The following is a 13715-nucleotide window of genomic DNA, read 5'->3' as shown; positions in this document are numbered from 1 at the left end:
TAAGGAGGGAGGAAGTGTTGGGTATTCGAAAAGGCATTAAGGTGGACAAGTCCCCAGGTCCGGATGGGATCTATCCCAGGTTACTGTGGGAAGCGAGAGAGGAAATAGTTGGGGCCTTAACAGATATGGAGACGTGTGACCACAGTGGTGTTCCACAGGGATCTGTGCTGGGACCACTGTTGTTTGTGATATACATAAATGATTTGGAGGAAAGTATAGGTGGTCTGATTCGCAAGTTTGCAGACGACACTAAGATTGGTGGAGTAGCAGATAGTGAAGGGGACTGTCAGAGAAGACAGCAGAATATAGATAGACTGGAGAGTAGGGCAGAGAAATGGCAGATGGAGTTCAATCAGGGCAAATGCGAGGTGATGCATTTTGGAAGATCCAATTCAAGAGTGAACTATACAGTAAATGGAAAAGTCCTGGGGAAAATTGATGTGCAGAGAGATTTGGGTGTTCAGGTCCATTGTTCCCTGAAGGTGGCAATGCAGGTCAATACAGTGGTCAAGAAGGCATACGGCATGCTTTCCTTCATCGGACGGGGTATTGAGTACAAGAGTTGGCAGGTCATGCTACAGTTGTATAGGACTTTGGTTCGGCCACATTTGGAATATTGCGTGCAGTTCTGGTCGCCACATTACCAAAAGGATGTGGATGCTTTGAAGAGGGCGCAGAGGAGGTTCACCAGGATGTTGCCTGGTATGGAGGGCGCTAGCTATGAAGAGTGGTTGAGTAGATTAGGATTATTTTCATTCGAAAGACGGAATTTGAGGGGGGACCTGATTGAGGTGTACAAAATCATGAGAGGTATAGACAGGGTGGATAGCAAGAAGCTTTTTCCCAGAGTGGGGGATTCAATTACAAGGGGACACGAGTTCAAAGTGAGAGGGGAAAAGTTTAGGGGGGATATGCGTGGAAAGTTCTTTACGCAGACGGTGGTGGGTGCATGGAATGCATTGCCAGCGGAGGTAGTGGACGCGGGCACGATAACGTCTTTTCAGATTTATCTAGACAGATACATGAATGGGCAGCAAGAAAAGAGATACAGACCCTTGGAAAATAGGCAACAGGTTTAGATAGAGGATTTGGATCAGCGTAGGCTTGGAGGGCCGAAGGGCCTGTTCCTGTGCTGTAATTTTCTTTGTTCTTTGTTCTTTGTCAAGAGGGTGGGGGCTTTCCGCTACCCACCCCGGGTTTCCCAAGAGCACTTTTCCTACCTGCACCTAACCCAGGAGCAGTGTGTGAGGTGACTCTGATTCAATAAGGAGGTGGTCACAGAGCAGTGCCCCCTCCTGTAACACGACCTGGAGCCTCACACCAGGGTGAGGACGGAGCTGTCCATAGCCGTTAAGGTCACAGTTTCATTGAACTTCTATGTATCTGGATCTTCCCAGGCAGCAGCGTGTGACGTATCCATTGTCTATCTCTATGCTGTCCAATGATGTATCTGCTGGTTAATGGAGGCCATCTATGTCGGGTGAGGTGAATATATAATTTTCACCTCCGCAGGGTGAAGCAGGGTGAGAGGTCCCGTGGCTTTGTCAGTGTAGCGGGATTCCTGCTGGTGGATGTGGCTCTGCGCGGCCCGAATGTCAACGGGGAGAGGTACAGGAACTGAAAGAACTCTCACTCCATTAATGTACAGTTAATGTGTGAGCATGCCCAGTACATCATGTTGGTCAATGTCCACATCCTGTCAGCAGTCATCACACCTTCATTCTGAAGCAGGCAGCCAGTCCCAACACTTCGGGCCTCTCTGCAGAACCAGAATGTGGCTCCTCGGAGACAATGACTACCTCACTCTGTGCATCACTCCTAATTCTACCCCCAGCATGAATGCCAACAAACCGCATGAAAATAACCCGTGTATAACGTGAGCAATGGAGTCACCAGGAACATGGTGGAACAGACCATCGGTGTGATGAAGCAATGCTTCCGACGTCTGAACCGCTCGGGGGAGCCCTCCAGTACTCACTGGAGCAGGTGTCCAAGTTCATGGTGTTCTGCTGCATCCTTCATATCATCACCATCATGAGGACACAGGCATTGGCACCTGGAATCCGGAGGCTACCTCAGGAGGAGGAGTGAGGGAGGATATTTCCTGGATGCCTTTGAACCGGGCAGGCTGTCGGAGAGACCCTGCTAGAATTTCGGTTCCCACTAGGACAACTTCCCTTTCCCATCATGGATCCTCCATTCTCCCCCATTACACCCATCTGAGACGCCCCATCACAGTGTCCTGCAATAAAAAAACACCAACAAAAACCTTTTCATTGACATCTTTATCCAATAACACATCCAATTATACAAACAAAGCTGAACCATTCACCCTTGAATATTCCCTTAGTGCCTGTCTTGTGGATCCCTCGACTTGCCTAGTGCTCCTACACAGTGTTTCCCCAGTGACTGCAGCATGGCTGGTGGAAGGCTGCTGACTTACACTGGGGGAGACTGCAGATGGCCTTGCAGGACGTCCTCGAGCAGCTCAGGGCCTTGAGGGCACGAATTCAGACTGCACCACCACGACATGGGCAGCAGCAGCCTTGGCTGGCTAATGGGTAACAGCAAGGACATTGGTGGAGTGCCAGTGAAAGGAGAACAAATACTGTCATCCTGAGAGAGGACAGCAGGTTCATACTCCACGGAGACACTGTCACTCCCACGGGGCGACATCTCAGTAATCTCAGTAATCTACTGGATCACAGATTGCTGGACTGTTGTGAGAGCCTGCAAACCCCTTTGTGCAGTGAGATCTACAGCCATGATGACAGCAGTCTGATCCTGCATGGCAGCAAGCAGTCTGAGTTTCCACTGCATCACAGAGACGTTGGGTGTCTGCCGTCTGTGCTGCAGTGGAAGCTGAGACAATGGTCACCAGACACTGCATCAAGGCTGGGTCCGCTAGTGCTGTCATGGAGTTAGTGACCACTTCCACAGGGGAAAAAACGGGCTTCAAGCTCTGTGCAATGTCCTGTGCCATGTTGGAGCTGGACTCCTCCATGTTCTTTGATAGTGACAACAGACTGTCTGACAGGCCTGTCAATGGACAAAGTATCTCAGTGTCCATATCCATCATCATTCTCCTGTATGCTGCTCCAGCAAAGTTCATATCTGAGTCCTGTGTATTATAACTCGTTTGTGACATTGCCCTCCGGTCATCTGACGCATGAACTATCCTTTCCCCCTGGCCTGGCTGCAGCTCACTCGTGCTCGGTGACTCACCACGTGTAGATTCTGACTCTTTACCAGCCTCTAAAGCACACACAGTGTAAGTGTTTGATCTGTTGTCTGTGAGTATCAGACCAAGTGATGGGGCTTCACCATCAGTGCTGTGCTGCTGCTCTCTCTCTGTCTCCTGGAGCTGCTGTGACTGGGAAGCTGGCAGTTTTCAGTTATCGTTGGAAAGTATAAATCAGAATTGGAAGGTTGGGGTGTGGGATTGGGGGTGGGATGGAAAGCAGGAGGTCCATGGTCCCATCTGCAGCTTGTACATCATCCCAGACAGCAGGATGAGGGGGAGGTGGGAGTTAAGAAGGGACATAAGGCAGGAACATAGCAACAGCCTGAATGCTGTCGGCGAGGTCGGATGCCACGGGCTCTGTCACAGCCGGTCCCATGATGTGGAGAACCATCTCCTCCCTCAGGCTCAGGGGATGAAGATATGCCTGGCCCACGCTAGTTCACTTCTGCCCCCTGTGATTATGGGCCACCTTGTCCTGTAAGAGAGGGGGTGGAATATCAGTAATTGTGTTTCACAGTCTTTGTGTGATGTGCCTTCCATAGCTCAATAGCTGGTGGTATGTGGAGACAGTGAGATGTGGGTGTGAGGCTGGTATCAGTGGAAGGTGTGTGAGGGTGAGGTGGAGTATGTGAATGTTAGGTGTGAGTCCTGAGTGTTAGGGACAGCTGATGGGTGAGTGATGGGGGTGTGGTGCATTGAGCAGTGTGAGAGGTTGAAAGGTATTATTGAATCTGCTTCCACCATGTTTTCAGGCAATGAATTCCAGATCAAAACAACTTGCTGTGTAAGAAAATTCTCCTCATTTCACCTCTGGTTCTTTGTCAATTACCTTCAATCTGTGTCTTCTTAATACTGCACTTTCTGACACTGGAAACAGTTTCACATTAATTACCCGATCAAAACCCCTCATGATTTTGAATTCCATATTAAATCTCCCCTTACCCGTCAGTGCTCTAAAGCGAACAATCCCAGCTTTTCAAATTTCTCAACGGAAATGAATTCCCAGATCCCTGGTACCATTCCAGAAATTCACCTCAGTATCTTCACTAAGTCCTTGACATCCTTACCAAACCGTGGTGATCAGAATTGGACACAATTCTCCAGCTGGGACCTAACCAATGATGTATAAACATCAGCATTTCCTCCAGAGTTTTATTACTCTGTATCTCTCTCTCTCACACCAAAGACACTACATGTTACCTTCTAAGATCTGTGTGTGTACACGCCACTTCTCTCTAATCCTTCATCCGCTTTATAATGGTACCATTGAGTTTATATTGTTTCACCTCATATTTCCTACCCAAATGTCTCACTTCACACTTCACTGTGTTAAATTACATCTGCCATGTTCCTGTCCATTTCACCAGTCAGTCTCTGTCCTCCTGAAGTCTGTTACTATCCTTCAGACTGTTTATTAACATTTCTGAGTTTCCTGCCCTCTGAAAACTTTGACATTATCCTCTCTGTACACAAGCCCATTGCATTAACATACAGCAACAGTGATTCCAACAGTAACCCTGCGGAACCCCACTGTGTACTTCCCTCCGGACTGATCAACAACCATTCTCCACTACTGTCTGCTTTCTGTCTCTGACCTAATTTCCTGCATGCTGGCATTGAAAATAAAAAAAGGACTTCCATTTATGTAATGCCTTCATGATCACTGCATGTCCCAAAGCGATTTACAACCAACGAGTAGTTTTTAACGTTTAGTCAGTCTTGTAAATGCAGGAAAAACAAAGTCAATTCCCGCACAGCAAGATCCCACAAGTAGCAGTGTGATCATGATCAGATCTGTTATTGTTATGTTGAATTGAGGGGTAAATGTTGACCAGGACACTGGGAATAATTCCCCTGACCTTCTAAATAATTCCATGGGATCTTTACATCCACCTGAGTGGGCAACACGGGGCCTGGCTTTACCTTTTCGTTGATAAGGCGGTACCTCTGACAGTGAAACACTCCCTCAGTACTGCACTGCAGTGTCAGCCTTGATTCTTGTGATCAAGTCCTGCAGTGACACTTGATCCTAGACGCTTGTGATTGAAAGGGGAGAGAACGACAAACTGAGACACTGCTGACATTGGTCCTTTAATCCCATGTGTTTCTAATTTGGTAACACGGCTGTTATGTGGTAATTTATCAAACAGCTGCTGAAAGGATAGGAATATTGGGAAAGTACAGGCTGGAACAATCATAGAATCATAGAATAGCACAGTCCTGAATGATGTCATTCGGCCCATCAAGTCAGTGCTGAACCCTTTCAAAGAACAATCCAGTTAGTCCCACTCCCTGACTCTTTCACTATATCCGAACATTTTTTCTTCTTCAGATATTTATCCAATTCCCTTTTGGGATATACTACTGAATCTGTATCCATTAGCCTATCAGACAGTGCAACCCAAATCCAAACCACTCAGAAACAAAAATCCTCATGTCTGCTTCTTTTACCAATCGCCTTAAATCTGTGTCTCTGATTACCGGTCCCTTGGACATTGGAAACAGTTTCTCTTTATTTAATTTATCTAAACCCTTCCTAATGTTAAACAGCTCAATCGAATCTCCTCTGAAAGTTCTCTGCTCGAAGCAGAACAACCCCAGCTACATAACTGTCATCCCTCATGCCTGCACAAATTCTCGTAAAACAGTTCTGTACCCTCTCCGAAGGCTTCATGTCCTTCCTAAAGTGTGGTTCCCAGTATTCGACACAAGACTTCAGGTGCAGCTGAACTAGTATTTTATATATGTTTCACATAATGTCCTTGCTCTTGCTTTTTTTGCCTCTATTTATAAAACCGAGGATCCCATATATTTATTAACGTTTGGCTACAAAGATTTGTGTACAAATACTCCAGGTGTCTCTGTTATTTCACCACCTTTATAGTTATACCATTTAACTTGTATTGTCTCTCCTCATTCCTCCTTTCAAAATGTATTACCTCACACATCTGCAATGCCAATTAAATATTGAGAAGATTGAAGACATTGTTTTCTGTCTCTGCTTCAAATATTTCCTAGCTACACACTCCATCCCTCTCCTTTGTAAATGTTTGAGACGAAAAGCCAAACTGTTCACACACTTTGTTACATAATTAACCTTGAGATGCCTTGAGATGAGCTTCTGAACAAATATTCACACCATCAGTAAAATGGCTTATTTCCACCCGCGGTGGAGTTGCATTTCTGGTTAAAAAGGAAAGTAATACAATAGTGAGGAAGGATATGAGAGCTGATGATGTGGAGTCTGTATGGGTAGAGCTGAGAAACACTAAGGGGCAAAAAACGTTAGTGGGGGTTATATATAGACCCCCAAACTGTGGTGGTGATGTGGGAATGGTCTTAAACAGGAAATTAGAGATGCATGCGATAAAGCAACATCTGTAATTATGGGTGACTTAAATCTGCATATAGATTGGTCAAATCAAATTTGTCACAATAACGTCGAGGAGGAATTACTGGAGTGTATACGGGATGGTTTTCTGGACCAATATGTTGAGGAACCAACTAGAGAACAGGCCATCCCAGACTGGGTATTGTGTGAAGAGAGAGGAATAATTGACAATCTAGTTTTGTGAAATCCCTTGAGGATGAGCGACCATAATATAATAGAATTATTCATGAAGAAAGCCAACAGTGACGTCAGAGGAGAGCTGCAAGCTGATTGGTTGGGTGAGTAGCAGCTATTAGTGCATGTAGATATCTTTAAAAAAGTGAAAAGTTTATTTTTGTGGGAAAAGAACTCTGGTGATAAGGTGAGTACTACTGAAGTGTTTCTTTTTTTAAATTTAGTGTAGTTTATTAAGAATCTTAGATTGAAGTGGGTAGAAAAAGGCCCCTCATGTAATTAGTATTTTTTTTATTAAGGGTGTAACTAATTAATCTAAGGGTTGGTCATGACAGGAGAGTTCAGCCCCGTGATCTGCTCCTCCTGCCCTTTGTGGGAAATCAGGGATGCTTCCAGTGTCCCTAGTGAGCATGTGTGCAGGAAGTGGATCCATCTGCAACTACTGGCGACCCGCATTTTGGAGATGGAGCTGCAGGTGAAATCACTGTGGAGCATCCATAATGCTGAGGAAGTCGTGGATAACATGTTTAGCGAGGTGGTCACACCGCAGATAATAGCTGCACAGGCAGAAAAGGGATGTGTGACCACCAGACAGAGTAGTAGGCACAGGCAGGTAGTGCAGGAGTCCCCTGTGGTCACCCCCTCTCAAACAGATAGACCGCTTTGGATACTGTTGGGGGGGATGACCTCCCAGGGGAAAGCAGCAACAGCCAGGCCCATGGGACCACAGAGGGCTCTGCCGCACAGCAGGACAGGAAAAGGGGTGTAAGAGCGATCGTGATAGGAAATTCTATCGTAAGGGGTGCAGGTAGGCGTTTCGGTAGCCGCAAAAGAGGCACCAGGATGGTATGTTGCCTCCCTGCTGCGAGGGTCAAGGATGTCTCGGAGTGGCTGCAGGAAATTCTGAAAGGAGAGAGTGAGCAGCCAGAGGTCGTGGTCCATATTGGTGCTAACGACATAGACAGGAAGAGAGATAAGGTCCTGCAAAGTGAATATAGGGAGTTAGGCAGAAGGTTAAAAAGTAGAACCTCTAGGGGTAATCTCAGGATTTGGCCTAATCATCAGCCTCAAGAAAATGAACATCATGGGACAGGATGTCAGAAATCCTCCATCCATCAATATCGGCGGCCACGCTCTGGAAGTGGTTCAAAAGTTCACCTACCTAGGCTCAACTGTCACCAGTTACCTGTCTCTAGATGCAGAAATCAACAAGCGCACGGGAAAGGCTTCCACTGCTATGTCCAACTGGCCAAGAGAGTGTGGCAAAATGGCGCACTGACACGGAACACAAAAGTCCGAGTGTATCAAGCCTGTGTCCTCAGTACCTTGCTCTATGGCAGCGAGGCCTGGAGAGCGTATGTCAGCCAAGAGCGACGTCTCAATTCATTCCATCTTCGCTGCCTCCGGAGAATAGTTGGCATCAGGTGGCAGGACCTTATCTCCAACACAGAAGTCCGCGAGGCGGCCAACATCCCCAGCTTATACACACTACTGAGTCAGCAGCGCTTGAGATGGTTTGACCATGTGAGCTGCATGGAAGATGGCAGGATCCCCAAAGACACATTGTACAGCGAGCTCGCCACTGGTATCAGACCCACTGGCCGTCCATGTCTCCGCTTTAAAGACGTCTGCAAACGCGACATGAAGTCCTGTGACATTGATCACAAGTCGTGGGAGTCGGTTGCCAGCGATCGCCAGAGCTTTCGGGCAGCCATAAAGGAGGGGCTAAAATGTGGCGAGTCGAAGAGACTTCACAGTTGGCAGGAAAAAAGGCAGAAGCGCAAGGGGAGAGCCAACTATGTAACAGCCCCGACAGACAAATTTTTCTGCAGCACCTGTGGGAGAGCCTGTCACTCGAGAATTGGCCTTTTTAGCCACTCCAGGCGCTGCTGCACAAACCACTGACCACCTCCAGGCGCTTACCCATTGTCTCTCGAGGTAAGGAGGCCAAAGACAAAGAGGAAGAAGAATCTCAGGATTACTCCCTGTGCCACGTGCTGGTGAGGATAGGAATAGGAGGATTAAGGAAATGAAAGTGTGGCTGAAGAGCTGTTGTAGGCGGGAGGGCTTCAGCTACTTGGATCATTGGGATCTCTTCTGGTGCAGAGGTGACCTGTTGAAGAGGGTCGGATTGCATCTAAACTGGAAGGGGACCAATATCCTTGCGGGGAGGTTTGTTGGTACGACTCGGGAGGGTTTAAACTAGTCTTGCAGAGAGGTGGGACTCAAAGTAGTAGTCTCTCCGATGAGATAGTTGAGGTAAATGTAGAGGTTAATGCAAGCAAGTCCAGTAGGCGGGCCTGGCAGTGGCCTGACAGGGAGCGTGGAAGGTCAGGTCGACTAAACTGCAAGTGGTTAGCACCGCAGCCTCACAGCTCCAGAGACCCGGGTTCGATTCTGGGTACTGCCTGTGCGGAGATTGCAAGTTCTCCCTGTGTCTGCGTGGGTTTCCTCCGGGTGCTCCGGTTTCCTCCCACATGCCAAAGACTTGCACGTTGATAGGTTAATTGGCCATTATAAATTGCCCCTAGTATAGGTAGGTGGTAGGGAAATATATAGGGACAGGTGGGGATGTGATAGGAATATGGGATTAGTGTAGGATTAGTATGAATGTGTGGTTGATGGTCGGCACAGACTCGGTGGGCCGAAGGGCCTGTTTCAGTGCTGTATCTCTAAACTAAACTACTTTAATCCATGAGGCCTTATAGGTAAGGCAGATGAACTCAGAGCATGGATCAGTACATGGGATTGTGATATTATAGCTATTACAGAAACGTGGTTGAGGGATAGGCAAGACTGGCGGCTCAATGTTATGGTGTCCCGATGCTTCAGTTGGAGGGAAGAGAGGATGGGGAGTTGCACAATTGATTAGGGAGCGCATCACGGCAGTAGTTAGAGAGGATATCCCGCGGGGAACGTCCAGTGAGGCCAAATGAGTGGAGCTTAGAAATAAGCAAGTGGTGATCTCTTTGATGGGATTATACTATAGGCCCCCCCAATAGTCAGAGGGAATTGGAGGAGCATATATGCAGGGAAATCACAGGTAGGTGTAGGAATTATAGGGTTGTAATAGTAAGTGATTTTAACTTTCCTAATATTGACTGGGACTGCCTTGGTGCTAAGGGATCAGATGGGCAAGAATTTGTTAAGTTTGTCCAGGATAGTTTTCTGAAACAGTATGTGGATGGCCCTACGAGAAAAAAGGCTACACTCGACCTCCTCTTTGGAAATGAGGATGGGCAGGTGGATGATGTGTTAGTGAGGGAGCACTTTGGAACCAGTGACCATAACTCTATTAGCTTCAAGATAGTTATGGAAGAGGATAGGACTGGTCCTCAGGTTGAAGTCCTAAATTGGAGGAAGGTTAATTTTGATAGCATCAGACAGGAACTCTCAAAAGTTGAATGAAAGGGCTGTGTACAGGTAAAGGGACGTCTGGCAAGTGGGAGGCTTTTAAAAGTGAGATAGGAAGAGTTATGGGCCGGCATATTCCTGTTAGATGGAAGGGCAAGGCTGGCAAGTTTAGGGAACCTTGGTTGATGAGGGATGTTGAGGGTCTGATCAGGATAAAGAAGGAGGCATATGTCAGGTATAGGCAGCGGGGATCAAACGAGTCCCTCCAGGAATAGAGTGGATGTAGGAGTGCACTCAAGAAAGAAATTAGGAGGGAGAAAAGGGGCCATGAGATTTCCCTGGCAGATAAGATAATGGAGAATCCTAAAATAGTCTACGAGTATATTAAAAGTAAAAGGGTAGCTAGGGAGAGAGTCGGTCCCCTTAAGGATCAGTCTGGTAATCTACGTGTGCAGCCAGGGGAAATGGACGAGGTCTTAAATGAATACGTCTCGTCTTTATTTACCATGGAGACAACATGGAAGCTAGTGAGTTCAAGGGAGGGAACAGTGATATCCTGGAGTATATCAACATTACAAAGGAGGCGGTGTTGGAGGTTTTGAAGCGCATTAAGGTAGATAAATCCCCAGGGCCTGACCAGGTGTATCCTAGGATGCTATGGGAAGAAAGGGAGGATATTCCTGGAGCCCGAGCAGAGATTTTTGCATTATCGTTAGCCATGGGTGAGGTACCGGAAGACTGGAGGATAGCTAATGTTGTGCCTTTATTTAATAGGGGCAGCAGTGATAAGCCAGGGAACAACAGGCCGGTGAGCCTTACATCAATGGTGGGAAAGTTACTGGAAGGGATTCTGACAGACAGGATTTATATGCATCTGGAAAGGCAACGTCTGATTAGGGATAGTCAGCATGGCTTTGTGCATGGGAATCATGTCTCAGGAATTTGATTGCGTTTTTTGAGGAGGTGACCAAGAGGATTGACGGGGGCAGGGCGAAGGACGTTGTCTACATGGACTTTAGCAAGGCCTTTGACAAGGTCCCGCATGGTCGGCGAGTCCAGGAGGTTCAAACACATGGGATCCAGGATGTGCTAGCCAATTGGATACAAAATTGGCTTGGTGATCGGATGGTAGTGGGGGGTTGTTTTTCAGATTGGAGGCTGGTGACCAGTGGTGTGCCACAGGGATCGGTTCTGGGCCCTCTCTTGTTTGTCATATATATTAATGACTTGGATATGAATGTAGGGGGCATGATTGGTAAGTTTGCAGATGATACAAAAATTGATGGGATAGTAGAAAGTGAAGAAGGTTGTCTAAGGTTACAACAGGATATAGATAAACTTGGAAAGTGGGCAAGGGATTGGCAAATGAAATTTAATGCAGACAAGTGCGAAGTGATGCATTTTGGGAAGTTAAACCAGTGCAGTACATATACAGTGAATGACAGGGCCTGGGGAGTGTTGTTGAGAAGAGAGACCTTGGGGTGCAAGTGCATAGTTCCCTGAATGTGGCAACACAGGTAGACAGAGTGGTGAAGAAGGTGTATGGCATGCTTGTCTTCTTCAAATGCGGCATGGAGTACAAGAGTTGGGACGTCATGTTACAGTTGTACATAACATTGGTTATTCCGCATTTGGAGGACAGTGTGCAGTTCTGGTCGCAGCATTACAGGAAAGATGTGATTAAGCTAGAGAGGGTGCAGAAAAGATTCATAAGGATGTTGCCTAGTTTGGAGGGCTTGAGTTATAAAGAGAGATTTGGTAGGCTGGGTCTGTTTTCCCTGGAGCAAAGACGGCTGAGAGGGGACATGATGGAGGTATATAAAATTATGAGAGGCATAGACAGAGCAGGTAGCCAGAGTCTGTTTCCCATGGTAGGGGTGACTAAAACTAGAGGGCATAGATTTCAGATGAAAGGGAGGAGGTTTAAAGGGGATTAAAAGGGTAATTTTTTCACACAAAGAATATTGCGTATCTGGAATGAGCTGCCAGAGGAGGTGGTGGAGGCAGGCACAGTAGCCACATTTAACAGTCATCTGGACAGCTATTTGAATGAGCAAAGCATAGACGGATATGGAATTAATGCAGGCACGTGGAACCAGTACAGATCGGCATTATGGTCGGCATGGACGCAGTGGGCCGAAGGGCCTTTTCTATGCTGTACGAATCTATGACTCCAAGATGGAGAGTGACATAGTTGATTCTGAGACTAGGGTCGTGAATCTTAATAAAGCAAAGTAAGAAGGTATGAGGCACGAGTTGGCTATGATGGATTGGGAAACGTTACTTAAAGGGATGATGGAGGAAAGGCAATGGCAATATTCAAAGAGTGCATTGATGAACTGCAACAATTGTTTACTCCTGTCTGGCGCAAAAGTAAAATGGGAAAGGTAGCCAAACCATGGCTTACAAGGAAAATTAGAGATAGTATTAGATTCACGGAAGAGGCATATACATTCGACAGAGAGGAACAACAGACCTGAGGAAAGGGAGCAGTTTAGAATTCAGCAAAGGAGGACCAAGGGATTGAGTAATAAGGGAGAAATAAAGTACATGAGTAAGCTTGCGGGGAACATACAACCTGACTGTAAAGGTTTCTGTAGGTATGTGAAGAGGAAAGGATTGGTTAAGACAAATGTAGGTCCTTACAGTTAGAAACATGGGAATTTACTATGGGAAACAAAGAAATGGCTAACCAACTAAATGCATACTCTGATTCTGTCTTCGCAAATGATGACACAAATATCTTACCAGAAATGTTGGGGAACACAGGGTTTAGTGAGAGGAAGGAACCGAAGGAAATCAGTATTAGTAGAGAAATTGTGTTGGGGAAGTTGATGGTATTGAAGGCCCATAAATCCTCAGGGCCTGATAATCTACATCCCAGATTACTTAAGGAAGTGACCCTAGAAATAGTGCATGCATTGGTGGTCATCTTTCAAGATTCTATCGACTTTGGAACAGTTCCAGCTGATTGGAGGGCAGCTAATGTAACCCCACCATTTAAAAAGGGAGGTAGAAATAAAGCAGGGCATTATAGACAAGTCAGCCTGACGTCGGTAGTGGGGAAAATTCTAGAGTCCATTATCAAAGTTTTTATGGCAGAGCACTTGGAGAACAGTGTTAGAAACGGATAGAGTCAGCATGGATTTACGAAAGGGAAATCATGCTTGATAAATCTATTAGAATTCTTCGAATATGTAACTAATAGAGTTGATGATGGGGAGCCAGAGAATGTGGTTTATTTGGACTTTCAGAATGCTTTCGACAAAGTCCCACATAAGAGATTAGTGAGTAAAATTAAAGCGCATGGGATTAGTGGTAGTGTATTGCGATAGATAGAACATTGGTTGGCAGATGGAAAAAAAGAGTAGTGATAAACGGATCTTTTTCCAAATGGCAGGCAGTGATTAGTGGTGTACCATCGGGATCGGTGCTGGGACCCCAACTATTCACACTCCATATTAATGATTTAGATGAGGGAACTAAATGTAATATCTCCAAATTTTCAGAAGACACAAAACTGAGTGGGAGGGTGAGATGTGAGGAGGATGC

Source organism: Heterodontus francisci, unplaced genomic scaffold (assembly GCF_036365525.1).
Source record: "Heterodontus francisci isolate sHetFra1 unplaced genomic scaffold, sHetFra1.hap1 HAP1_SCAFFOLD_151, whole genome shotgun sequence".
NCBI classification, from domain to species: domain Eukaryota; kingdom Metazoa; phylum Chordata; class Chondrichthyes; order Heterodontiformes; family Heterodontidae; genus Heterodontus; species Heterodontus francisci.
The sequence above is the reverse complement of the archived record's forward strand: the minus strand, read 5'-3'. Positions refer to the sequence as shown.